The 27183-nt window shown below is 46.4% G+C and overlaps 5 non-coding genes and 1 pseudogene across 5 annotated transcripts; 5 read left to right on the forward strand and 1 right to left on the reverse strand.

Annotated features, from left to right (window-relative positions):
- The first annotated feature begins 19629 nt into the window (after positions 1-19629).
- Positions 19630-19748, forward strand: LOC115423263 (5S ribosomal RNA). Its single transcript, XR_003935936.1, has one exon. It is a non-coding gene; the product is annotated as a 5S ribosomal RNA (ribosomal RNA).
- A 1227-nt stretch (positions 19749-20975) lies between these two features.
- LOC115423264 (5S ribosomal RNA) lies at positions 20976-21094 on the forward strand. Its single transcript, XR_003935937.1, has one exon. It is a non-coding gene; the product is annotated as a 5S ribosomal RNA (ribosomal RNA).
- A 1226-nt stretch (positions 21095-22320) lies between these two features.
- LOC115423265 (5S ribosomal RNA) lies at positions 22321-22439 on the forward strand. Its single transcript, XR_003935938.1, has one exon. It is a non-coding gene; the product is annotated as a 5S ribosomal RNA (ribosomal RNA).
- Positions 22440-23667: 1228 nt separating this feature from the next.
- LOC115423280 (5S ribosomal RNA) lies at positions 23668-23786 on the forward strand. Its single transcript, XR_003935951.1, has one exon. It is a non-coding gene; the product is annotated as a 5S ribosomal RNA (ribosomal RNA).
- A 1226-nt stretch (positions 23787-25012) lies between these two features.
- Positions 25013-25131, forward strand: LOC115423268 (5S ribosomal RNA). The gene has a single exon (XR_003935940.1). It is a non-coding gene; the product is annotated as a 5S ribosomal RNA (ribosomal RNA).
- A 1726-nt stretch (positions 25132-26857) lies between these two features.
- LOC115423267 (uncharacterized) lies at positions 26858-26976 on the reverse strand (annotated as a pseudogene).
- Positions 26977-27183: the final 207 nt, after the last annotated feature.

Consider the following 27183-nt stretch of genomic DNA (forward strand, 5'->3'; position numbering starts at 1 on the left):
TATGGGCATCCGCCGAGATCTTGTAACGGCCTGACGCCTTCAATAGGGCTTGTCTAGCTCGAGTCCAAGTCCTCTTGCATCGGTGGATGAGAGCCAGGGCCGAGGGCACGCCCACCTCCTTCTCCAAGGACGGAAACAAGGGCGGCTGATAACCATAAACCACATGGAAAGGTGACAGCCCAGAGGAAGCACTGGGCAGTGAATTATGAGCGAACTCCACCCACAACAGATGACGGCTCCAGGAGGCGGGATTCTGGGAGGCCAGCACACGGAGACCCACTTCCAGGACCTGGTTCAGCCTCTCCGTTTGGCCATGGGACTGCGGGTGAAAACCAGAAGACAGACTGACAGAAGCACCAACAAGAGAACAAAAGGCTTTCCAAAAACTGGCAATGAACTGAGGCCCCCTATCGGAGACCACGTCTCTGGGGAAACCATGCAGGCGAAAAACATGAGTCAATAGCGCCTCCGCTGTCTCTTTAGCCGAGGGCAGTTTAGGCAAGGGAATAAAATGCACCATCTTGGAAAATCTATCCACTACGGTGAGAACCACCGTGTTACCATTAGACGGGGGCAAACCAGTCACAAAGTCCAGGGCGATGTCCGACCAGGGTCTCTTGGGGACAGGCAATGGACACAGCTCCCCCATGGGAGCCTTATTAGAGGCCTTACAAGCAGCGCACACAGGACAGGCGGACACATATTCTGCAACCTCCTTCTCCATGGCTGGCCACCAAAAGCGCTGTTTTACCACAAACAAGGTCCTCTTCATCCCCGGATGGCACGCCATCTTTGACGCATGGCCCCATTGGATCACCTGAGAACGAAGGTGCGGAGGGACAAACAGACGGTCTGGCGGAACGCCATCCGGAATTTCACAGTCATTAAGGGCCTCCATGACCAATTTCTCAACCCCCCACTGAAAAGCCCCTACCACACAGGAACTAGGCAGAATAGTCTCAGGTTCAGACAAGGAAATGTCAGGAGAGAAAACCCTGGAGAGAGCATCCGGCTTCCCATTCTTAGAGCCAGGGCGGTAAGAAAGGGTGAAGTTAAAACGGGTGAAGAATAGAGCCCACCTGGCCTGCCGAGAGTTGAGGCGCTTCGCTGAGCGTAGATACTCCAGGTTCTTGTGGTCCGTCCAGATAAGAAATGGCACGTCCGTCCCCTCCAACCAATGGCGCCACTCCTCCAACGCCACCTTAATAGCTAGTAGTTCACGGTTCCCAATGTCATAATTCCTCTCGGCCGGTGACAATCTCTGAGAGAGAAAAGCGCAGGGGTGGAGTCTGTTATCAGTAGGAGAGCGTTGTGAAATAACCGCCCCAACGCCCAAATCGGAGGTGTCGACTTCCACCACGAACTGCAGGGCTGGGTCAGGAACGGACAGGATGGGTGCCGTGGAAAACGCCCTCTTCAGGTGGTCAAAAGCCTTTTCAGCCTCAGGACTCCACCTGAACACAGACTTGGAAGAGGTGAGAGAATGCAGGGGGGCAGCCACACTGCTGAACCCCCGAATAAACTTCCTATAGAAGTTAGCAAAACCCAAAAATCTTTGAACATCCTTCCTGGAAGCTGGAGTTGGCCACTCCCTGACCGCACTAACCTTTTCGGGGTCCATCTGGACGCTACCCTCAGAGATGATGAAGCCCAAAAAGGACACCGAAGGCTGGTGAAATTCACATTTCTCTGCCTTGACAAACAGTTGATTAGCCAGGAGTCTCTGAAGCACTTGTCGCACATGCTGAATGTGGGTTTCCTCATCTGGAGAAAAAAATCAAAATATCGTCCAGGTATACAAACACAAAAACATTAAGCATGTCTCTGAGGACGTCATTGACCAACGCCTGGAAGACAGCAGGGGCGTTGGTCAGACCAAAAGGCATCACCAAATATTCGTAATGGCCACTAGGGGTATTGAACGCCGTCTTCCACTCATCTCCATCCCTGATGCGAACTAAGTGGTAGGCATTGCGAAGATCTAGTTTAGTGAAGACTTTAGCACCATGCAACAGTTCAAAGGCGGAAGACATCAGTGGCAAGGGGTACCTGTTGCGGACAGTAATATCGTTAAGCCCCCTATAGTCAATACAAGGCCTGAGCGATTTATCCTTCTTGTCTACAAAAAAGAATCCTGCTCCTGCAGGCGACGACGAGGGCCTAATTAACCCATCAGCCAAGGACTCATCAATGTATTTTTTCATAGCCAAGTTTTCAGGGCCAGACAGGGAATATAATCTCCCTTTAGGGGGAGAAGTACCAGGGCGCAGATCAATGGCACAATCATAAGGGCGATGAGGTGGCAGGGCCGTAGCCTTAGATTTACTGAAAACCTCCTTTAAATCATGATAACACCGGGGAACTTTTTCAAAATCAGGAAAATCCTTATTCTCCTCCATAGGAACACTAACAGGAGCTACAGCAATTGGTGACATCTTAGGGGAACTAACAGGTAATTTAACATACTTGCATCGAGTTTCACAGTCTTTACACCAGGAAAAAACCTCCCCTGTGCCCCAATCAATATATGGTTTGTGAATCTGTAACCATGGGTACCCCAAAATGAGTGGCTGAGTTTCAGAGTTGTATATGTGAAAGCTAATGCTTTCAGTGTGTCCATCGATAAACTGCACAGTCACTGGCTCGGTACAATGAGTGATACGACAGATCACGTGATCATCCAAGGCTCGGGCTTCCAGCGGACGCTGAACCGGGGTCGAGATGAGTCCAAGCTTAGTTACTAGGTTCTGGTCCATAAGGTTAGCGTCGGACCCGGAATCGATCAGGACGGGGTGCTGGAGAGACAGAGAATTAGAACACAACAGAACCACAGGAAACGGGCGAGAAACAGTTGACAAACACACTGTTCTGCTCAACAGCGACCCCTCACCTGACATAGCATCGGGTCTAAGAGTGCAGTTGCTTACTCTATGGCCACTTTGTCCACAGTATAGGCAGAGCCCCTCCGTCATGCGTCGGCGGCGCTCCTCTGCCGAGATGTGAGTCCGTCCCAACTGCATAGGTTCCTCCTTACCCCCACCGGTCTCAGCTGTCAGAAGTCGTACCGTCTCCCGACCCGGTCCCCTGCTGGACGAAGAGCTGACCTCTGGTTCCATGAACTGCCAAACTGATTCCTGATCAGCGACCCGGATAGCCTCGGTGATAACATCGTCTAGGGAGGTGAGCTGTTGGCGGAGCGCCATCTCCCGGCCGACAGAGCGATTAAGGCCGGACAAAAAGGCAGTGATCAGGGCCTGGTTGTTCCACCCTGATTCCACTGCTAGTGAACGAAAGGCGCTCACATACTGCCTGATGGTTCGTTCTCCCTGTCTGAACCTCATGATCTGATGACCTGCAAACTGGGTCCGAACCGAGTGGTCATAAACCCGCTTAAGTTCGGATACCAGGGCCGAAAAAGATAGGGCAGCAGGAGAGCCCTGTTCAAAAAGAGCATTAAAGTAGCTGAGAGGGGGCCCCTCCAGCAGACTAGCCACATAAGCAATCTTTACAGAGTCTTTAGCAAAACGTACAGGTTGGGACTCAAAAATTAACTGAATCTGAGTAAAAAAGTCTCGACAAGTGTCAGGATTACCAGAGTACTTAGAAGGTGCCGGAATGTTCGGCTCAGCCGAGTCTTGAACAGGCGGAGAGGTGGACCGATTCTCGCTTGACACAGCCGCGGCCGCGGCTTGGGTACTAGTGAGCATGGCGACCTGAGTAGTTAGCTGGTTCATCTTGTCGAGTAGGGTGTGGAGAGCCTGATCATGTCCCCCTAGCCTGTGCCCCTGAGACTGAATTGCCTCCTTGACCTGTGAGAGTTCTGCTGGATTCATGCTTTGGCCAGTTTGTACTGTAATGGTGCGAGTACAAACACAGAATCCAAATGCAGAACTCAAACGCCAAAAATATAATTCAAAAGGTTTATTTATCACACACAGGTGAAGAATAATGATCAGTGACAGAATCTTGAGGATAATGGTGGGTGATATCCTCCTCTGATTCGTTCTCTGGATCAGGGGCGACAGCCCGTCTCCCCGTACGGTGTTTGGGGGGTTTCTCCCGACTAGGGAGAAGCAAAGGGAGGTCAGGGGCGGAAACAGGTCATACACAGGCAGGCAAATACTCGGGCAACAGGACATAAGGACAAGACAAACTCACGTACCGGTAGTCAGGGCGAGAAGGTCAAAAGCAGGAATCAGGAGAGGCAGACAAAACCAGACAGGAGCAGGCAGAAGACGAAAAAACAGAGGAATCCAAAAACAGGTCAAAAACAGGCAGGCAAACGAACAAACGAGGTCAAGAACACTGGTCTGAACTACTAGAGTTACAAACTGGTGACTGACATAGGGAAGAGACAGGGTTTAAATACACAAAAGGGAGGGAAGACAACTAGACACAGGTGGAGCAAATCAGGGCGGAGACAGGTAATCAGGTCAGAGGTGAGGATGATCAGGGAACAGGAAGTAAAGACGACAGACAAGACACATGAGGGAAAACTTAACAAAATAAAACAGGAAGTGACAGACAAAACATAAAAGACAGACAAAACCAGACTAGCGTCTGGCAGCAGGTATGACAGTAGAAAGCTACATGGAGCGCGCTCAGCTGTTTCTGGAGACTTCGAGTGCTTCGGGATCATTCGGATCGCACTTCTGGCCAAAACAAAGATGGCGCCGCGTGGAGTAAAAGTTGAGAAGACGACGAACAAAAAACTGCAATTATTTCAACTTTTAAACTATGTCGTCTCAAATCGGTAAGAATATTTAATTTAGATTGTTAAAAAGTAACCTGCGGACAGGAGGGTGGCAATCTGCGATTCCGCAGGCGCTCTCGGAACACTCTGTTTATAATGACAAAATGTTGGGACTCCAGTATCAGGTCATCTGCACAAGTTATAGCTCAATAACTCCTGTATCCTATATGTAAGACCAACAATGAGCTGAGTTTAATATTCACCAGCAGTGGACAAAGGTTTACCGACAACCTCAGTGAAATAGCTTATAGCTGACTGAGCTGCTGAGGATTGGACAACACACGTAGAAACACTGTCACATGCCTTATGCTGTCGACATGATGTTATGAGCTGATATTAGAAAACTGAATATGTCCCTTTCACATTATTTTGCAATAGCATCAGTGACTGCACTATTAAAAACTAATATTGTATTGGATAAAACAGGAACCAACACTAAAACATAACACTGGTGAAAGGATTTGATGTGTGATTTTGTCCTGGTCCCAGAGTCAGGGTGAAGCCACTGTAAGAATGTCCAGGTGGGTTTAGTATCTTATACAGATTCTTAAAGCTCAGAACTGAACAACTGGACCTTTACAGGTTTGATTTGTTTAAAGAATACATTCATACATTCGGAGCAGGCTTATAATGGATGTATATTTCAAATGACTACATACTATAACTAAACTAAGTCACATTTCTACACTCACAACAGTCACATTTCCAACAGTACAGTGACTTTCCAGTGTGGATGACATGTCAGTGGAAACAAATGTCAAATGTGAGTAAAGTCAGTAGTATTAGTGGTGTCTAAATACTGAGGTACTGTCGATGAGCAGTTCCACAGATACCAGTCAGGTCTTCCCTGTGTCCTTTCTCTGGGGTTGTGTGTGTGCAGGCGAGGCTAACACACAGTCCAGTCTCCGTCCATTGGCCTGTTTCCACATTTGTGTTCAACAGGCTGTATACACTCAGCTTTAAAGCAGCTCAGACTGCAGCTCCAAGTGGCTTTCCTGTCAACAGCCTGCAGCGGTTGGCCTTCACACAATCCAGCTGGAAATGGGACTGAGTGGACTGGACACAGTCTAGAGGACACCTTACCTTCACTGGTCCGGCTCCGGTCCGGTTCAGTCCGGCTCCACCGGCCCCTCTACCTCCTCAGCTGGGTCTGTCAGCCGACTCCCCCCTCCCTCCTCAAACAAACGGGGAAGACAAGAAAACAGACACAATGAATGACAGCTCCACTGTGCACACTTTTCTGTCCGTTTCATTGGATAAAGTTGTGAAAAAACACAAAGGCTTCAACTGATTTAACGGACCCAAAGCTCCCAAATGTTACCCAGACGGCAGCTAAAAACAGATTAGCATTAGCAGACAAGCTAGCAGTGCTAACGGAACCAGCAGTGAACAGTCAAATATCACTGACCTTGTCCTCATAAAAATACTTGGAAAGTGTGGACAGTAAAATACGACACAAATAAAATACAAATCTGTCTCTCACCACTGCTGTGAATCCGTCTTTTTGTCTCCGCCGGTGATTCAGACAGGTACAAATCCCACAATGCATCTGTACATTTTGTTCATTTCTCGGGCTCCTAAATGTAAGATGTTAGCTAATAATAGATTAGCATTAGCGGCCAAGCTAACGGCGCTAACATCCATTTTGTCAGTTTCCCGGGCTCTGCTGTACAGTAGTGACCCCATGTATCCCACAATGCATCAGTGTGAGTTGTGGTTGGTACCAGAGTGCTGTTGTGGGCTCAGTAACTGTGGTTTGAGTGTAAGTCCAGTGGTTTGGAGCTAAATGTGTGTTGAATGAGTGGAGCTGGAGCCTGGTTGGAAATGTTGTGGTCTTTGTTGGACCAGTGTTGGAGGCACTAACACTCACCCATCCATGGACACACACACAGGAGCAGCTGTCAGCCCTCACACACTGATCTGAGAACTGCCTTAAACTGATCTGAGAACAGCCCAAAACTGATCTGAGGACAGCTTAAAACTGATCTGAGGACAGCCTTAAACTGATCTGAGAACAGCCTAAAACTGATCTGAGAACAGCCTAAAACTGATCGGAGGACAGCCTAAGGGTGTATTCACACCTGCCTTGTTTGGTCTGTGTAAAACGGACCAGAGTTCGTTTGCTTCCTTGGTTCGGACGTTTTGGGCTGGTGTGTATAAAAACCACCGGACTCTGTTCCGGACCAAACAAGCGAACCGAGACCCAGTTGAAGAGGTGGTCTCAGTGTGGTTCCATACGAACCCTGGTGCGGTTCGTTTGAGGTGTGAAAGCAGCCCGGACCCGATCCAACACAGTTGGGTTTTTTGTACCTAACGAGCTCCCGTCGTGTGTCGAGCATTTTGGAAAACAGAGTTTTCCCAGAGACCAGAGAACTGCTTAGAGTGAGAATAGGCTACGTAGCTGAAAATGAGCCGTGGTCAAACCTGGAGCTCAGAACAGACACGCTGCCCTTAGGACATCTGGGCAGATGTACGTGTAACACAACTGCTGGAAAGGACACAGAAAAACTCCGACGTCTTCAGCTTGTTCAGTGAGAGAATGATTAGGATGACGGTTAGATTTGTCTGTTGTGCTTGAAAAGAAAAAATAATAAACGACTTCATCACCCCCAGCAAACTTTACCTGTGTTAAGGAATTCTGTCCTTGGCTAAACTGAACAGTGATATAGGATAGATACACACAGGTCAGCAGTATGGAGCACTAATGCTTTTGGAGAACAGTCTTTTCATATACTAGCAGAATTCCAACTTCAGACCTGCTACGTCTTGCGTGAATCAGACCAACAGTCACAACATGATGTGCACATGAGCGCTGTCCTCCATAGCTATCTGGCCCTGTGTCTTCATCATTGAGAAATGAATTCTACAATATTGTAAACCTGACGTTGCTCAAACACTTGTGCAAACGCCTGCATCTGTAAAAACCGCTATGACGATAACAAAAACATCATGCAAAATGTCCAGGATCCTTTCACTTTGGACTGAGCGCTTTAATCGACACTGCTCATTTCTGTCCAATGGATGAACGACGTCAGCACACGTGGTTTTGTTTACAGATTTTGGTCCACTTACAAAAATGTACAGTGTGAATGCGAACCGCACCAAATTAAAAAAAAAACAAAAACAATTTGGTCCGGACCGAAGCAAGTGAACTATCGGACTTTCCTGGTGTGAATACACCCTAAAACTGATTTGAGGACAACCTAAAACTGATCTGAGAACTGCGTTAAACTGATCTGAGGACAGCCTAAAACTGATCTGAGAACTGCCTTAAACTGATCTGAGAAAAGCCTAAAACTGTTCTGAGGACAGGCTAAAACTGATCTGAGAACAGCCTAAAACTGATCTGAGAACAGCCCAAAACTGCTCTGAGGACAGCCTAAAACTGATCTGAGAACAGCCTAAAACTGATCTGAGAACAGCCCAAAACTGCTCTGAGGACAGCCTAAAACTGATCTGAGAACAGCCTCAAACCCACAAACACCATGGGACACTGGTTCTCAGTGGATATATCACTACTACAAATACTAGTACTACCAGTGGATTTACTACACTTGCACAAACCTGTCCACCTAATGGACCTCCAACAGCACCAGAACACCATCTGCTGGTGAAAAAGTGGAACTACCTGGACATAAACCCTGTTCATGGAAACTCAGTAGCTCCAGTTCAAATACTTCTGTTTTCTGGTTAAGTAGATTTCACACACTTTAACCTGCATCATGTGACTTTAAAGGAACTATGAGTCACATTTAGAAGAATTTAATGTGATGTAGTTGTAGAAACAGTAATGATGAGGTTTTCCTTTCATTCTCATGTTTTGTCTTTTTATTACCTCCGCCAAGGAGGTTATGTTTTTGCCAGGGTTTGTTTGTTTGTCTGTCCGTTAGTGTGCAACATAACTCAAAAAGTTATGGACAGATTTGGATGAAATTTTCAGGGTTTTTTGGAAATGGGACGAGGAAGAAATGATTAAATTTTGGTGGTGATCGGGGGTGGGGGGGCCCACGGAGGGGCCCATTTCCAACAAACCCTGAAAATTTCATCACAATCTGTCTATAACTTTTTGAGTTATGTTGCACACTAACGGACAGACAAACAGACAGACAAACAAACAAACAAACCCTGGCAAAAACATAACCTCCTTGGCATGGGGGGGCCCACGGGAGGGGCCACTGATCAGCCTTGGCGGAGGTCTGCGCTCTCCGAGTGCTTCTAGTTTGTTAATGAGTTGTTTGTTCAACTGCACTGATGTGCATGTAAGGTTCTAATTTAAACCAGTAGAAGTCTGATTAGTTCAACTTACTGCCAGTGTATTAACCCTTAAAAACCCAAACAGCCACTGGTGTCCAAACCATCTACTGATCTAAACTGTTTAATACATGTTGATCTACTAATCCTATCAATCCATGTCAGTACTGTACCGTACCATACCGTACAGAGCTGTACCGTACCGTGCCATACCGTACTGTGCCGCACTGTACCATACCATACCGTACCGTACTGTCTTCATCTGGGTCTGGGTCATGACTTCAGCAGCCTCAGCAGAGGAGCCCACACAGCCCCCTCCTCAGACACTTCCACCTGCTCTTCCAGGTGAATCCCCAGGCGTTCCCAGACCACAGGTTGAATCCCTCCAGCGTGTCCTGGGTCAGACCTGAGGTCTCCTCCCAGATGGACATGCCTGAAGCACCCACCCAGAAAGGAGTCCTCACTAGATGAACTCCCTCAACTGGCTCCTCTGGACGTGGAGGAGCTCATGACCATAGGTGAGGGTCCGAACACAGATTGACCGGTAAATAGAGAGCATCTCCTTCATCTCTGTGAACTGTCACCTTACTGTGGTGAAGGCATTTGAGAGCCCTAATGACCTTAAGAGCCACGTTGTCCCCTGGTAGGGTCTCCCATGGTAGACTGGTTCTAGGTGAAGGCCAGAAGCAGAACAGTTCAGAAGTCCATTCGTGACAAACAAAAACAAGAGTGTGAGTTCCTGGCCTGGAGGGTTACCGGGGCTCTGCCCTGGAGCCAGGCCTGGGGTGGGGGCCCGTGGACCAGTGCCTGGTGGCCGGGCCTTTGCCCATGGGGTCCGGCTGGGCCCAGCCTGAACCGGTACATGGGCCAGTCACCCTGTGGGCCGACCACCTGCAGGGGGAAGCAGAGGGGTCTGGTGGTTTGTGGATCGGACAGCAGACCCAGGTGAGGGCCTTGGTGGTCTGACCCTCAGTTACAGAAGCTGGCTTTTGGAACACGGAACATCTATGTCACTGATTGGTGTCAAATACAGTTCTTCATTTGTTCATGGTCATCAGATATGACCATATTTGGAAGTTCAGAAGCTCCGTAGTTACTGTGGAAAAACCGTCAGATCTGTCCAGACTCACATCTCTGAACATCAGACTGGAACACGTGCTATAAACATGGAATATTCTGTGGCTGAACACTATGTCCAGTCTACCCAAATGTGGGTTTTGGGTTGAGAGTTCAGAGCAGAGTTTGAACAGAGTTTGAACAGAGTTTGGATAGTGTGGATACTAGGGTTTGGATCGCGTTTATATAGTCTGGAGATAGTTTGAAGAGTTTAGAGAGAGAGATCATTTGAAGATTTAGGAGAGTGAGGAGAGAAGGATGAGTAAGAGGATGGAGCCAGTGAAGAAGAGGAGGACTTCCCCTGTGTGGGAACATTTGGATTTGATAAGTCCTAATAAGGTCAACTAAATCTAACATTATTTCAGATACATAAGGTTTGCTTATCTGGAGGACTGGGAGAGACAAAAAATTACTGTACCCCAATTTATATAATCTTGTTCTTGTGTTTTTGTGCATGCCAGCATCTTCTGTACCATGTGAAAGAGTGTTTTCAAACACCAGAGAGCTTGTGTCAAAAAAGGAATCATTTCAAACCAAAAACTGTTGAGAAACTGTTATTTCTGAAGAAAAATGAATCCAATCTCCCCTGTCCTGCACATAATTGTCCCAGTTACACAAGCATGTTCAGTGTCCTCTTCCTCATTCCACAAACACTTTCACTGTCTTCTGCCTGTTTAAGTCCATGAGATTTTCCTAAAGTGGCAAAAAAAAAAAAAAAAAAAAAAAAAACATTCCACAACCTCCCACATATGATACTACCATTTAGGGGAAATTTACACACACAGAATACATTCAAAAATGTTTTATTATACATATATGTGATCATTAATGTAGAGAAATTATTTGGTCATACACTTTTTGTTATTCATAATAATCCCCAAGAGCCATAACAGACGCAAAAATTCTATGCGTCACACATTCAGTGGTTCAGATCCAGCTGTCTGTGATTATACACATGGCCAGTAGGTGGTTTCATGTGCACATGAAGCTTCGAGAAATGAACACTTTCTCGAACCAATGTTGTTCGATGCCTCATGAGGCTTAATCGCACCATCACTAGTTTTTATTCACCCACAACTATTCAAAAAAGGATTACAAATGATAGTTTTAACAAGTAAGTATATAAAAGAGTGCAACCTAACAGAACTGTACTCAAAAATAACAGTAACTAATGCCGCGTTTCCACCGCGTGGTATCGGCTCAACTCAACTCGACTCAGCGCGGCCTTTTTGCGTTTCCATAACAAAAAAGGACCTGGAATCTGGTACCCGGTACTAGTTTTTTGGTATCACCTCCGCCGAGGTTCCAAGCGATACTAAACTGACGTATAACACTGCAGACCGCTGACTGGTCAGACAGTTTTCTCTGTGACCCGCCATGTTACAAAAAACAGATGTAGAAGTGGACAGTAAATACAGCGGTACATTAGTCCACATGATAAAAGCCCAAAACTACACCATGGTCGGTCGAGGAGATTCAGTCTTTGGTGGCCGGCGTACAAATTCAGACAAGACAATGAGCGAGTTTTCAGTAACTCTCTGAGCAGACGACACGGAAATAATGTGCTGCATCGCTATGACGTCCAGGTACTGTAAAGTCAGTAGTATCCTGTAATGGAAATGTTCTCCAGGAATACCGAGCCGAGTCGAGCTTGTTCCACGTAGTGGAAACACGGCATAAGGCTGAGAACAACAACTGATGCATCAAACTGACAAAAACTGACCTAACAAAATGAGACAAACATATATAGTGGCTTGGCCAAACCATTAAACAAACAAGGGGAAAACAAAATGGACACCAACTCTAACTAAATACAACTGAAGCTTTAGTAACATTAAATTCCCCCATGACATCACAGCCCACGGTTTCTGCTGATGAGGCGGCTGCAGTATTTAGGACCTGCAGGTGACGTCACTGGTCATGTGATTGTTGTTTACACTGCCATATTGGTAGGCACGCTATCTGGATCCAGAAAGTCAGAACTGTTGCTTTATATCGTGTTTTTCTTAAGACTCGTGTTTGCATGTTTTGTTATTTGTGAGTATGTCTACTTGTGATAAAGGCACCATTGTCCTGTCCGATATTGCCAGAGCCCTTGATAGCACCTCCCAGGTTCATTATGTGGAAAAGCTAAGATCTATTGCCGTGGACCCCTACAGCTTGACCTTGGATAAACTCTGTGCTATTGTCAGTGCTCGGCAGTTAGCTACCCAGATATTTACAACTATCTGGTATATCAGGTGTGAAAACAACAAAGGCATGTAATCAGGGGACATAGGATTGTCACTTTTTCCTGGAACAAGAATAAAGGAAGTCTAAACATCTGAACAAACATCTAAAAAAAACCCAAACTTAGAACGGTAGGGGTGGGGTGCCTATGGTACATGTTTATTGAACTAAATACTGGTAACGTCTATGTAGCCATAAACTAATTTGTGTTTTAATGCATTCACTTACCCTAAATAAAATGGTCGCTGCATACTTGGCTGGTGCTGGATGGTTGCCAGCCTTTGCGTTTTATTGCTGCTATCTATGGCAGGCCATCTCTATCACTATTCGCCACTCCCACCACACGTCTGGTCATTTAAACGCTATAAAAAACGGTGTGCAAACCACCAAAATGCCATAGAAAACGGTGTCCAAACCGCCAAAACGCCGTAAAATGCGGCGTAAATTCCCACAAAAATGCCGTTTTTATGGGGTCATGTACTGTTTTAAGAGCGGTGCAAAAAGCGCTGTCTTATGGCACTTTAAAACGCCGTGTTTTACGGCGCTCTGTGTCACTTTTGACGGCGTAAAAAGCGATGTTTTCTTGTATTATAATCATCTCCACCCCCTGGCTTTGACAGCCACTAAAGTTGAACTCTCATCAGCCAATAAGTAAAGAGAACAGACAGACCACACCAGTTTACCACTGATCTCCTTTGCTGCTGATTGCATCTATTTCTTACCTGCTCTAAGGAAAAACCTGAAAGCTAGTGATGTTTGGAGATGTGCCGAGGCTTCGAAGCGTGTGTCGAGTAATGGAGGGGGCGTTTCCGCGAAGCGCGTATCGAGGCTTGCTTCATTTAGGGGAGGAGCCGAAAATGATGATGTCCGAAGCCTCGCTGCCCGGCTGTACCACGTGACTGCTTCACGCAATGGTTCAGAGGTGGTTCTATGTGATTCAGGTTTGACAGCAATACAGACCCCTCAGGCTCTGTTCCAAATGTGGGTTTTTGACTGAGAGTTGGGTTAGTGCAGAGTTTGAACAGAGTTTGGATAGTTTGGATACCAGAGTTTGGATAGCGTTTATATAGTTTGGAGATAGTTTGAAGAGTTTAGAGAGAGAGATCATTTGAAGATTTAGGAGAGTGAGGAGAGAAGGATGAGTAAGAGGATGGAGCCGGAGAAGAAGAGGAGGATTTCCCCTGTGTGGGAACATTTGGATTTGATAACTCCTAATAAGGTCAGCTAAATCTAACATTTTTTCAGATACATACGGTTTGCTTATCTGGAGTACTGGGAGAGACAAAAAATTACTGTACCCCAGTTTATATAATCTTGTTCTTGTGTTTTTGTACATCTTCTGTACCATGTGAAAGGGTGTTTTCAAACGCCAAAGAGGTTGTGTCAAAAAAAAAAAAAAAAAATCACTTCAAACCAAAAACTGTTGAGAAACTGACATTTCTGAAAAATAAATACATAAATACATAAAAAGATAAATAAAATCTCCCCTGTCCTGTACATCATTGTCCAAATTACACAAGCATGTTCAGTGTCCTCCTCTTAGTTCCACAAGTACTTTCACTGTCTTCTGTCTGTTTAAGTTAATGCCATTTTCCTAAAGTGGCAAAAGAAAAAAAAAAAAAAACATTACACAACCTCCCGAATATGATACTACCATTTGGGGGAAACTTACACACACAGAATACATTCAATAATATTTTATTATACACATATGTGATAATTTATGTAGAGAAATTATTTGGTCATATATTTTTTGTTATTCATAGTCATTCCTAAGAGCCATAACAGACCCAAAAATTCAATGCATCACACATTCTGTGGTTCAGATCCAGCTGTCTGTGATTATACACATGGACAGTAGGTGGTTTCATGTGCACATGAAGCTTTGAGAAATGAAACCTTTCTCGAACCAGTTGGCTCAAGTGGTTCGATGTCTCATGAAGCGTCATCTCACCATCACTGCTGAAAGCTTGCCTACCAATATGGTGTCGTAAACAGAAAACCACATGATCATGTGACGTATGTGCAAAACCTGAATATAACGCTGCTCCACCACACGATAACTCAAACAAAGGAACCAAGGATTAACCCTTTCATGCATACAGGCCACCACAGTGGACAGCTATTCTACAGCTGTTCCCTTGTATATTCATGGATTTTGTTGTTCTTTTAGTTTTAGTTTTTTTTTTTTTTTTTATTTATTCTTTTGTATTGATTTTTCAGCAGAAAATTTTCAATCACATTGTTTTTTTCATGCCTAAAGAGGAATAAAAACACTCGGAAAAAAAAATGTGATTAAGGTTTTCATAATTCGTGCATGAAAGGGTTAATATAACAAAATGTGACGCCTACTAATGTGTGCCCACATTTGTGAATTTAAATGTAAATTGTTTATATGTGCTTAAAAATTTGAAATTTTGTCTGTATTTATTTATACATTTTTGGCAACAGAAATGATTTTGGTCTAAGAAATGGGTTTGGAACCCAAAAACTTGTCTATGCAGTACCAGGGTTCTAACAGTAGGAGGCAGTGTAATCCTATGGTTTTCCACAGAGACAATAGACGACTGCGCGCGTGCCGACGGTTTTCCTCATAACTGCAGAAGACTGAGCAGAAGGCGGACACGTTAGCCTGTCTCATCCTTCTTTTCCTGTATTTCAGGTCAGTATTGTGTTTAAACTTCACAGAAACTGCTGTAAAAGTTCAGTAAATGTTTAGAGACTGTTTGGTTCAAGTGCAAGTCTGAAAGTCAGCGGTGGAAATGTGAGTCCTTTGTTTACAGAGGCACTGCTAGTGATGGCGGCGCCGTACTCGGTTATTTTGCTAGCTAGCATCGAGCTAATTGTAGTATATTAGTTTGGGCCACATGTGTCCCAGTATTTTAGTCAAGAGTATTTCTCATTCGGCTCTTTGATTAATTTTGTCAGGTTTGATGGTTAAAGTGATGTCTGAATTGTATTAAAAATCTAGTAGAATCAGTTTAAATACAGGAATAGTGGATCTAATGTATGGAGTTAAAAGGTGTACTAAGAGTTTATGTACAAGTTAAAAGGGTTATAAAGTGTTTATTTACTGACAACTGTGGAAGCGCAAGTCTGAGGGATACCGAATAGCACTGAGTCTGTGCATTAAAGGTGCAGTATTATGACCACAGGGTTATTGTAAAAGATGAGTGTAGAGATGTTAATGTGCTACAGCAGGGGTGTCAAACTCATTTAAATTCAGGGGCCACATTCAGCCCAGTTTGATCTCCAGTGGGCCAGACTAGTAACATAATAAGTGAAAAAGTAAAATTATATTATGATCAGGTTTACATCTACAAAGTTTCTATAAAAATCTGAATAACATGAACAACTTAAATTGTCTTAAGAGAAACAAGTGGAATTTTAACAGTATTCTACCTTGTTTTATCAGTTTATCATTTACAAATTGCATTACAATCACACAAAACATTTAGTAACAGGCAGAATATTGGTAAAATTGCATTTACTTTTCTTAAGACATTTCCGTTTGTTCATATTTGTTCAGGTTATTCACATTTTTTATTTTTTATTTTATTTTTTTTTTAATAAAAGTGTAGCTTGGTAATTTAAACATTTTCATGTAATTCTACTTTTTTTACACCAAAAAAATTAACAAAGAGAAAATTTGAGGTTGTCATAATTTATAGGTTATTGTGATAATATTTTACTGGTCTGACCCAGTTGAAATCTAATTGGACTGTATGTGGAAGGTGAATTAAAATGATTTTGATACCATTGATTGTTAATATCTTAAGTGTAATTTTTGCCTTTCACAAATTCTTCCTGCGGGCTGGACTGGACCCTTTGGCGGGACGGATTTGGCCCCCGGGACGCATGTTTGACACCTGTGTGCTACAGAGTCGAAATGTGTTTGCGACTGAAACCGATATGTGGGTTTTATATTTGTTTTATGAACATGAAAATATGTCTAAGGGACAATTAAAATACAGTGACATGTGAACTGGTTTAAAATGTGAGACAGACAATGCTCCCATTGTTCAGTAAAAGAATGTTATTGAATTAAATGCGGAAGACTTAGCAGAAGCAAGCTACGCCTGCCTGTCTCAGCCTTCTTTTCCTGTATTTCAGGATACTTGTAGCTGTTAGCGGGTGCTGTAGCCCGGTGCCCGTTACAAAAGCATAAATAATTTAATGGTCATCCCACACTGTTAAAATTTGTGCACCTATACAAAAGTGTACGATTAAGTAAACAAATACAAAATTAACTAAACTGTGTATCTTAAATGACTGACTGCAACTAAAGACCATGTGCTGCTAACCAAACTTATAGACATAAAGAGATATGAAAACTAGTAAGGTGATAGTGTGTTTGCAGAGATGTTACTATGTGTGACTGCGTCCATCACACTGCCCTGTGATCAGTGATGTGGGTGTTTTATCTCTGCAGAGGTGCTACATGTGTAAAATACTGATGTTTACAGGCACTGTCTCCTTCCTGTAAGAGACTGGCCAAGGCAACATCATCAGCATATTTACGCAAACTTCATCATTGTCTTAAAAATCCTCTCTCTGCTCTGAAAAACTTTTCACCTTGGCAGCTCTTTCAACGGTTAAGACTCTGTGAATAACCTTAAACCAGCGTTGGGAATAACAGCATTGAAAATAGTAGCGTTTCTAATGCCGTTATTATTTTCCAGTAACGGGTAATTTAATGAATTACTATTTGAAACGTTACAATGCCTCTACTGTTACCGGCAGTGAAATGTGGCGCGTTACCATGTGCTGATATTTATCTATCTGTTATCCGTCCTTGCTCGCTCAGGTGTGGCGAGATGTGTGACGTTCGCGGACGAGTCGAGTCTTTTGAACGGCTCTTTTCAGTGAACGATAAGAACCGATTTGTTGCGAGCCGTACGTTTACGGATGTTCACCGTATGTTTGTTTTGTTCTTATATTCAAATTGTCCACACTGCCTTCACGCTTCACCTGTGTGTCCATGAGCTTGAGTTGTCCACACTGCCTTCACGTGAACGACTAATGACATGTCTGAGTTTGAGTTGTCCGCAGCACACCCCATTCACTTGAACGCAGCTACGTGCGCAGCTAATTTAGGGGAGGAGTTATGAGTGAGAGTCCGACTGACTGGACTGGAGACGGTTACCGCTGGATCAGGGAGGAGATAATAACGACTAAAAAAAGGAGATGAGGAATTAACTGGAGGAGCGTCTTCTTCCTGTAAATGCAGATATGCTCTTATGTGGTGGAAAATCTGGGCCCTGGTGGACCCCAGCCGGGCCCTGGTGGACCCCATCCTCACCACAGTCATGGTATGAAGTACCTGTCTGCTGTTCTACTTTATGAAACTGGCCTGTGAAAGAAGCTCAAAAATCAGTTTCCTTTTACATATTTGAAAGTTTTTCAAAAAAGTAATGCAATAATTACTTTCCCTGGTAACTAATTACATTTATGAAGGAGTAATTCCATTACTAATTCACTTAATTTTTTGGGAAAGTAAGTAGTAACTATAACTAATTACTTTGTAAAAGTAATTTGCCCAACACTGCCTTTAACCAGTGGTGGACCATGCATTTCACTCCTAGGCCTTCAGTAGTGCTCTGTCTGAATCAATCCACCCCTCAATAACTATTTTATGGTTATAAAAACATCTTTTATGCAGAAATGTAGTATAAGGAGCCATTGCGTCGCAGATAGATAACTCCTGTAGCCACAATAAATGCCTTTACTGAATAAACAAACCCGGGGTGCACAAGCCTCCTTCTACTGCAGCTACAGCTGCGACACTCAGGAAAAAGCATCAATAATGATCTCATTAACTTGCAATATTATTTAGGAAAACAAGGTTCTCGCTAGCGTCATTGAACGTTGGGGCCCCCCCGTCGCTGAGATTTGACCTGCTATGCTGTCTTTCAACCAGTGTAGTGGTGTTTTTTGTGTGTGTGTGTGTGATCGTCCAGCGTAATGATAACAAGATTTGAATTTGAAAAAATCTATTCCTTTGTCTTGGTGCAAAGCGCTGCAGACAGGAAATGAGAACAATATAATCAACACCCCTTTGTGTGCCTTGGTATTGTCTGACACCCGCCCGGCAAAATCACTTGCCTTACACTCATTGGCATACAATGAGACGTCAGTCAATTTATCTCAAGCGATCACTTGTGGAAAATTATATGTAAAATTTAGCCTGTGTGTGCGTGTAGTGTGAGTGCCGCTCCGATTATCCCTAATTTCGTGCAAGTGAATAATTTTCTATGATCATGTCTGTGTCGAAGTGCGGGAGCAATGCCAAATGCAAGGGTAATATCGCATCGTTTTTTGAGCCAGCGTCGAAAAGACAGTCACGGGATATTCACGCCGATGGCCCTGACAATGGTGAGTCTGCCACAGTCATTGTCGAAGATGGTGCCCCAGAAACGGCCAAGACAGATGGAAGGCAGAGGGATAAGAAGAAACAGAAAACAGGCTTTGATCCTGCATGGAAGAAAGAATTTCCCTGGATAGAAATTACTTCTGATGAATTCTCTGGTATGTACCTCGTCTTTACGATAATCTATTAACTTTTGACTTTGACTTTAGCTGATGCTGTTATAGTTTGTCCTTTTTGCATTATTCTATCCCTGATCTGGTCTGATGCTATTTATTTCACTCTGTACAATATGCTGGTTCTCTAATCGCTTTGATGAATGAGCGGATGATCCACTTAGCGCAGTATTTGTAAACAGAACGTGCCGCTGTCAGTCAAAGTTGTCTCCATGCCGTTGCGAGGGTAATGTCGCAGAGAAGTGTCATCTCAGCCAATGCCTGGCGCAAGGTGCAGGTGGGTATCTTCATGTCGGTCATCAACTGGGAAACTTGAGCGGGAGAGATGGGAGTGAACTGAGATAATGGCTGAACAGTGGGGGTGGAGGGGGTGCACGGGGGGAGCACGGGGGGGGATGGCGCAGGGGGCGCAGGTACGGAGGCTACTGTAGATGGAGTCAATTTTGGGTTGAAGCTACGGAAGGAAGCGGACTGACCATTTGGAATTATGGAATAAGTGTTCATGGACAAAATGTAATCAGCATCAGTCTGTGATTGAGGTATTTTTTGAGGCCGACAGAGAAGGCCTTGCGGGCCCTGACAGCCCGCCACTGCCGTAATGTTGCAAGCCTCTGTGTTTGGTGCAGTCAGCGTGTGGGGCGTCAGACCTTCAAGTGTTTGAGATTCCTTCGGAACCTCGTCCGCTCACATGGGGCGGTAGTGAGTGTAGAAAACGGGAGAGACGGAGAGATTCTCTCGCTTACGGCCATACCACCCTGAACATGCCCGATCTCGTCTGATCTCGGAAGCCAAGCAGGGTCGGGCCTGGTCAGTACTTGGATGGGAGACCGCCTGGGAATACCAGGTGCTGTAAGCTTTTACACTTTTCTGGGTGACCAGCAGAGGGTGCTGCTGCTGCCGCTTCACCAACCAGCAGTTTATCAACAAGAGAAGAATCCAAATCAGTTCATTCCCGAAAAACCAAAGCTGTGATGGCCACAGATGCCAAAGCCTCAGAGTCTTTGCGAAGAGGAGAAAATTCTAACTTTTCACCTTGATTGGTCTTTGAAAAAGAACATGTCTTTACGGGAACATTTTGTTTTAGTTGGCACTCTCTAAACCTCTCCTTTCTTTGGATTCATTCAGAGTGGACAAAGGAAACCTATTGGCATTTTGAACGGGCTTAACAGAAACAGTAAAGACCTTTGAGTGGCGGATGGTGTGGAAGGCAGCGGTGAGGTCTGGGAGGATAAGGATGGCTATACGGCCAGAGTCGGCGGAGAGGAGGAGGAGGTGGTGGTTTGACATTTTAAGGAGGGCTGTTTCAGCACTGTGTTTGGAGCGAAAAGCAGACTGAAATGTTTCAGAGAGGTTAATGGAGGTGAGGTGGGTTTGGAGCTGAAAAGCCGCGGCACGCTGGAGTATTTTAGAGAGCAGGGGAAGGCTGGAGATGGGGCGAAAGTTGGAAGGAATGTCAGGGTGGAGTCCAGGTTTCTTAAGAATGGGAGTGATGGCGGCTAGTGTCAGGATGTCAGGGACTGATCCGGAGCAGAGGGAGGAGTTGATAATGGAAGCGATGAGTGGGGAAAGGACAGGAAGGCAGGTCTTAAGTAGCTTGGATGGGATGGGGTCCAGGGTGCAGGTGGGTATCTTCATGTCGGTCATCAACTGGGAAACTTGAGCGGGAGAGATGGGAGTGAACTGAGATAATGGCTGAGCAATGGGGGTGGAGGGGGTGCACGGGGGGAGCACGGGGGGGGGGATGGTGCAGGGGGCGCAGGTACGGAGGCTACTGTAGATGGAGTCAATTTTGGATTGAAGCTACGGAAGGAAGCGGACTGACCATTTGGAATTATGGAATAAGTGTTCATGGACAAAATGTAGTGAGCATCAGTCTGTGATTGAGGTATTTTTTGAGGCCGACAGAGAAGGCCTTGCGGGCCCTGACAGCCCGCCACTGCCGTAATGTTGCAAGCCTCTGTGTTTGGTGCAGTCAGCGTGTGGGGCGTCAGACCTTCAAGTGTTTGAGATTCCTTTGGAACCTCGTCCGCTCACATGGGGCGGTAGTGAATGTAGAAAACGGGAGAGACGGAGAGATTCTCTCGCTTACGGCCATACCACCCTGAACATGCCCGATCTCGTCTGATCTCGGAAGCCAAGCAGGGTCGGGCCTGGTCAGTACTTGGATGGGAGACCGCCTGGGAATACCAGGTGCTGTAAGCTTTTACACTTTTCTGGGTGACCAGCAGAGGGTGCTGCTGCTGCCGCTTCACCAACCAGCAGTTTATCAACAAGAGAAGAATCCAAATCAGTTCATTCCCGAAAAACCAAAGCTGTGATGGCCACAGATGCCAAAGCCTCAGAGTCTTTGCGAAGAGGAGAAAATTCTAACTTTTCACCTTGATTGGTCTTTGAAAAAGAACATGTCTTTACGGGAACATTTTGTTTTAGTTGGCACTCTCTAAACCTCTCCTTTCTTTGGATTCATTCAGAGTGGACAAAGGAAACCTATTGGCATTTTGAAAGGGCTTAACAGAAACAGTAAAGACCTTTGAGTGGCGGATGGTGTGGAAGGCAGCGGTGAGGTCTGGGAGGATAAGGATGGCTATACGGCCAGAGTCGGTGGAGAGGAGGAGGAGGTGGTGGTTTGACATTTTAAGGAGGGCTGTTTCAGCACTGTGTTTGGAGCGAAAAGCAGACTGAAATGTTTCAGAGAGGTTAATGGAGGTGAGGTGGGTTTGGAGCTGAAAAGCCGCGGCACGCTGGAGTATTTTAGAGAGCAGGGGAAGGCTGGAGATGGGGCGAAAGTTGGAAGGAATGTCAGGGTGGAGTCCAGGTTTCTTAAGAATGGGAGTGATGGCGGCTAGTGTCAGGATGTCAGGGACTGATCCGGAGCAGAGGGAGGAGTTGATAATGGAAGCGATGAGTGGGGAAAGGACAGGAAGGCAGGTCTTAAGTAGCTTGGATGGGATGGGGTCCAGGGTGCAGGTGGGTATCTTCATGTCGGTCATCAACTGGGAAACTTGAGCGGGAGAGATGGGAGTGAACTGAGATAATGGCTGAGCAGTGGGGGTGGAGGGGGTGCACGGGGGGAGCACGGGGGGGGGATGGCGCAGGGGGCGCAGGTACGGAGGCTACTGTAGATGGAGTCAATTTTGGATTGAAGCTACGGAAGGAAGCGGACTGACCATTTGGAATTATGGAATAAGTGTTCATGGACAAAATGTAATGAGCATCAGTCTGTGATTGAGGTATTTTTTGAGGCCGACAGAGAAGGCCTTGCGGGCCCTGACAGCCCGCCACTGCCGTAATGTTGCAAGCCTCTGTGTTTGGTGCAGTCAGCGTGTGGGGCGTCAGACCTTCAAGTGTTTGAGATTCCTTCGGAACCTCGTCCGCTCACATGGGGCGGTAGTGAATGTAGAAAACGGGAGAGACGGAGAGATTCTCTCGCTTACGGCCATACCACCCTGAACATGCCCGATCTCGTCTGATCTCGGAAGCCAAGCAGGGTCGGGCCTGGTCAGTACTTGGATGGGAGACCGCCTGGGAATACCAGGTGCTGTAAGCTTTTACACTTTTCTGGGTGACCAGCAGAGGGTGCTGCTGCTGCCGCTTCACCAACCAGCAGTTTATCAACAAGAGAAGAATCCAAATCAGTTCATTCCCGAAAAACCAAAGCTGTGATGGCCACAGACGCCAAAGCCTCAGAGTCTTTGCGAAGAGGAGAAAATTCTAACTTTTCACCTTGATTGGTCTTTGAAAAAGAACATGTCTTTACGGGAACATTTTGTTTTAGTTGGCACTCTCTAAACCTCTCCTTTCTTTGGATTCATTCAGAGTGGACAAAGGAAACCTATTGGCATTTTGAAAGGGCTTAACAGAAACAGTAAAGACCTTTGAGTGGCGGATGGTGTGGAAGGCAGCGGTGAGGTCTGGGAGGATAAGGATGGCTATACGGCCAGAGTCGGCGGAGAGGAGGAGGAGGTGGTGGTTTGACATTTTGAGGAGGGCTGTTTCAGTACTGTGTTTGGAGCGAAAAGCAGACTGAAATGTTTCAGAGAGGTTAATGGAGGTGAGGTGGGTTTGGAGCTGAAAAGCCGCGGCACGCTGGAGTATTTTAGAGAGCAGGGGAAGGCTGGAGAAGGGGCGAAAGTTGGAAGGAATGTCAGGGTGGAGTCCAGGTTTCTTAAGAATGGGAGTGATGGCGGCTAGTGTCAGGATGTCAGGGACTGATCCGGAGCAGAGGGAGGAGTTGATAATGGAAGCGATGAGTGGGGAAAGGACAGGAAGGCAGGTCTTAAGTAGCTTGGATGGGATGGGGTCCAGGGTGCAGGTGGGTATCTTCATGTCGGTTATCAACTGGGAAACTTGAGCGGGAGAGATGGGAGTGAACTGAGATAATGGCTGAGCAGTGGGGGTGGAGGGGGTGCACTGGGGGGAGCACGGGGGGGGGATGGCGCAGGGGGCGCAGGTACGGAGGCTACTGTAGATGGAGTCAATTTTGGATTGAAGCTACGGAAGGAAGCGGACTGACCATTTGGAATTATGGAATAAGTGTTCATGGACAAAATGTAATGCAGCATCAGTCTGTGATTGAGGTATTTTTTGAGGCCGACAGAGAAGGCCTTGCGGGCCCTGACAGCCCGCCACTGCCGTAATGTTGCAAGCCTCTGTGTTTGGTGCAGTCAGCGTGTGGGGCGTCAGACCTTCAAGTGTTTGAGATTCCTTCGGAACCTCGTCCGCTCACATGGGGCGGTAGTGAATGTAGAAAACGGGAGAGACGGAGAGATTCTCTTGCTTACGGCCATACCACCCTGAACATGCCCGATCTCGTCTGATCTCGGAAGCTAAGCAGGGTCGGGCCTGGTCAGTACTTGGATGGGAGACCGCCTGGGAGTACCAGGTGCTGTAAGCTTTTACACTTTTCTGGGTGACCAGCAGAGGGTGCTGCTGCTGCCGCTTCACCAACCAGCAGTTTATCAACAAGAGAAGAATCCAAATCAGTTCATTCCCGAAAAACCAAAGCTGTGATGGCCACAGATGCCAAAGCCTCAGAGTCTTTGCGAAGAGGAGAAAATTCTAACTTTTCACCTTGATTGGTCTTTGAAAAAGAACATGTCTTTACGGGAACATTTTGTTTTAGTTGGCACTCTCTAAACCTCTCCTTTCTTTGGATTCATTCAGAGTGGACAAAGGAAACCTATTGGCATTTTGAAAGGGCTTAACAGAAACAGTAAAGACCTTTGAGTGGCGGATGGTGTGGAAGGCAGCGGTGAGGTCTGGGAGGATAAGGATGGCTATACGGCCAGAGTCGGCGGAGAGGAGGAGGAGGTGGTGGTTTGACATTTTAAGGAGGGCTATTTCAGCACTGTGTTTGGAGCGAAAAGCAGACTGAAATGTTTCAGAGAGGTTAATGGAGGTGAGGTGGGTTTGGAGCTGAAAAGCCGCGGCACGCTGGAGTATTTTAGAGAGCAGGGGAAGGCTGGAGATGGGGCGAAAGTTGGAAGGAATGTCAGGGTGGAGTCCAGGTTTCTTAAGAATGGGAGTGATGGCGGCTAGTGTCAGGATGTCAGGGACTGATCCGGAGCAGAGGGAGGAGTTGATAATGGAAGCGATGAATGGGGAAAGGACAGGAAGGCAGGTCTTAAGTAGCTTGGATGGGATGGGGTCCAGGGTGCAGGTGGGTATCTTCATGTCGGTCATCAACTGGGAAACTTGAGCGGGAGAGATGGGAGTGAACTGAGATAATGGCTGAGCAATGGGGGTGGAGGGGGTGCACGGGGGGAGCACGGGGGGGGGATGGCGCAGGGGGCGCAGGTACGGAGGCTACTGTAGATGGAGTCAATTTTGGATTGAAGCTACGGAAGGAAGCGGACTGACCATTTGGAATTATGGAATAAGTGTTCATGGACAAAATGTAATGAGCATCAGTCTGTGATTGAGGTATTTTTTGAGGCCGACAGAGAAGGCCTTGCGGGCCCTGACAGCCCGCCACTGCCGTAATGTTGCAAGCCTCTGTGTTTGGTGCAGTCAGCGTGTGGGGCGTCAGACCTTCAAGTGTTTGAGATTCCTTCGGAACCTCGTCCGCTCACATGGGGCGGTAGTGAATGTAGAAAACGGGAGAGACGGAGAGATTCTCTCGCTTACGGCCATACCACCCTGAACATGCCCGATCTCGTCTGATCTCGGAAGCCAAGCAGGGTTGGGCCTGGTCAGTACTTGGATGGGAGACCGCCTGGGAATACCAGGTGCTGTAAGCTTTTACACTTTTCTGGGTGACCAGCAGAGGGTGCTGCTACTGCCGCTTCACCAACCAGCAGCTTATCAACAAGAGAAGAATCCAAATCAGTTCATTCCCGAAAAACCAAAGCTGTGATGGCCACAGACGCCAAAGCCTCAGAGTCTTTGCGAAGAGGAGAAAATTCTAACTTTTCACCTTGATTGGTCTTTGAAAAAGAACATGTCTTTACGGGAACATTTTGTTTTAGTTGGCACTCTCTAAACCTCTCCTTTCTTTGGATTCATTCAGAGTGGACAAAGGAAACCTATTGGCATTTTGAAAGGGCTTAACAGAAACAGTAAAGACCTTTGAGTGGCGGATGGTGTGGAAGGCAGCGGTGAGGTCTGGGAGGATAAGGATGGCTATACGGCCAGAGTCGGCGGAGAGGAGGAGGAGGTGGTGGTTTGACATTTTGAGGAGGGCTGTTTCAGTACTGTGTTTGGAGCGAAAAGCGGACTGAAATGTTTCAGAGAGGTTAATGGAGGTGAGGTGAGTTTGGAGCTGAAAAGCCGCGGCACGCTGGAGTATTTTAGAGAACAGGGGAAGGCTGGAGATGGGGCGAAAGTTGGAAGGAATGTCAGGGTGGAGTCCAGGTTTCTTAAGAATGGGAGTGATGGCGGCTAGTGTCAGGATGTCAGGGACTGATCCGGAGCAGAGGGAGGAGTTGATAATGGAAGCGATGAGTGGGGAAAGGACAGGAAGGCAGGTCTTAAGTAGCTTGGATGGGATGGGGTCCAGGGTGCAGGTGGGTATCTTCATGTCGGTCATCAACTGGGAAACTTGAGCGGGAGAGATGGGAGTGAACTGAGATAATGGCTGAGCAGTGGGGGTGGAGGGGGTGCACGGGGGGTGCACGGGGGGTGCACGGGGGGGGGATGGCGCAGGTACGGAGGCTACTGTAGATGGAGTCAATTTTGGATTGAAGCTACGAAAGGAAGCGGACTGACCATTTGGAATTATGGAATAAGTGTTCATGGACAAAATGTAGTGAGCATCAGTCTGTGATTGAGGTATTTTTTGAGGCCGACAGAGAAGGCCTTGCGGGCCCTGACAGCCCGCCACTGCCGTAATGTTGCAAGCCTCTGTGTTTGGTGCAGTCAGCGTGTGGGGCGTCAGACCTTCAAGTGTTTGAGATTCCTTCGGAACCTCGTCAGCTCACATGGGGCGGTAGTGAATGTAGAAAACGGGAGAGACGGAGAAATGCTCTCGCTTACGGCCATACCACCCTGAACATGCCTGATCTTGGAAGCCAAGCAGGGTCGGGCCGGACGCCAAAGCCTCAGAGTCTTTGCGACGGGGAGAAAATTCTAACTTTTCACCTTGATTGGTCTTTGAAAAAGAACATTTCTTTACGGGAACATTTTGTTTTAGTTGGCACTCTCTAAACCTCTCCTTTCTTTGGATTCATTCAGAGTGGACAAAGGAAACCTATTGGCATTTTGAAAGGGCTTAACGGAAACAGTAAAGACCTTTGTGGGCGTCCAGTGGGGGTTTGTCTTGACTGTTTTTGGCTGGAAAGGGGGAAAATGGCTGAAGCCACAACAGCACCATCATTTCCCTCTCCTGTCTTTCCTTTCCATGCATCCAGACTTTTGGTCCCCGTCTCCATGGCACTCCCTGAGTTTTGGAGTGAATCAATGTGTCGTTTTCTCCCGTCAAAGGGTGAAGCAGCAGCGCCCTGTGCTGGGCCCACAGAAGAGGGTAAAAGCTTACAGCACCTGGTATTCCCAGGCGGTCTCCTACCCAAGTACTGACGAGGCCCAACCCTCCTTTGCGTCCGAGATCAGACGAGATCTGGCGTGTTCAGGGTGGTATGGCCGTAAGCGAGGGGGGCTGTCATATTCACCCTCTTTATAGATTTCATCACAGCGAAGAGCAGGTTTTCCCCTATGTTTTCCCACATGTGAAATCTAAAGCACTCAGTTTTGAAGTGGCAAAGGACGTACAAAGTGATCTAAATCATCTCTGAAAGAGTCACGATGAACATAGCAGCCTGGAACGAATGCACCGAAAGCGTGGAACCAAGCTGCAA

This window comes from Sphaeramia orbicularis, chromosome 7 (assembly GCF_902148855.1).
Source record: "Sphaeramia orbicularis chromosome 7, fSphaOr1.1, whole genome shotgun sequence".
Taxonomy (NCBI): domain Eukaryota; kingdom Metazoa; phylum Chordata; class Actinopteri; order Kurtiformes; family Apogonidae; genus Sphaeramia; species Sphaeramia orbicularis.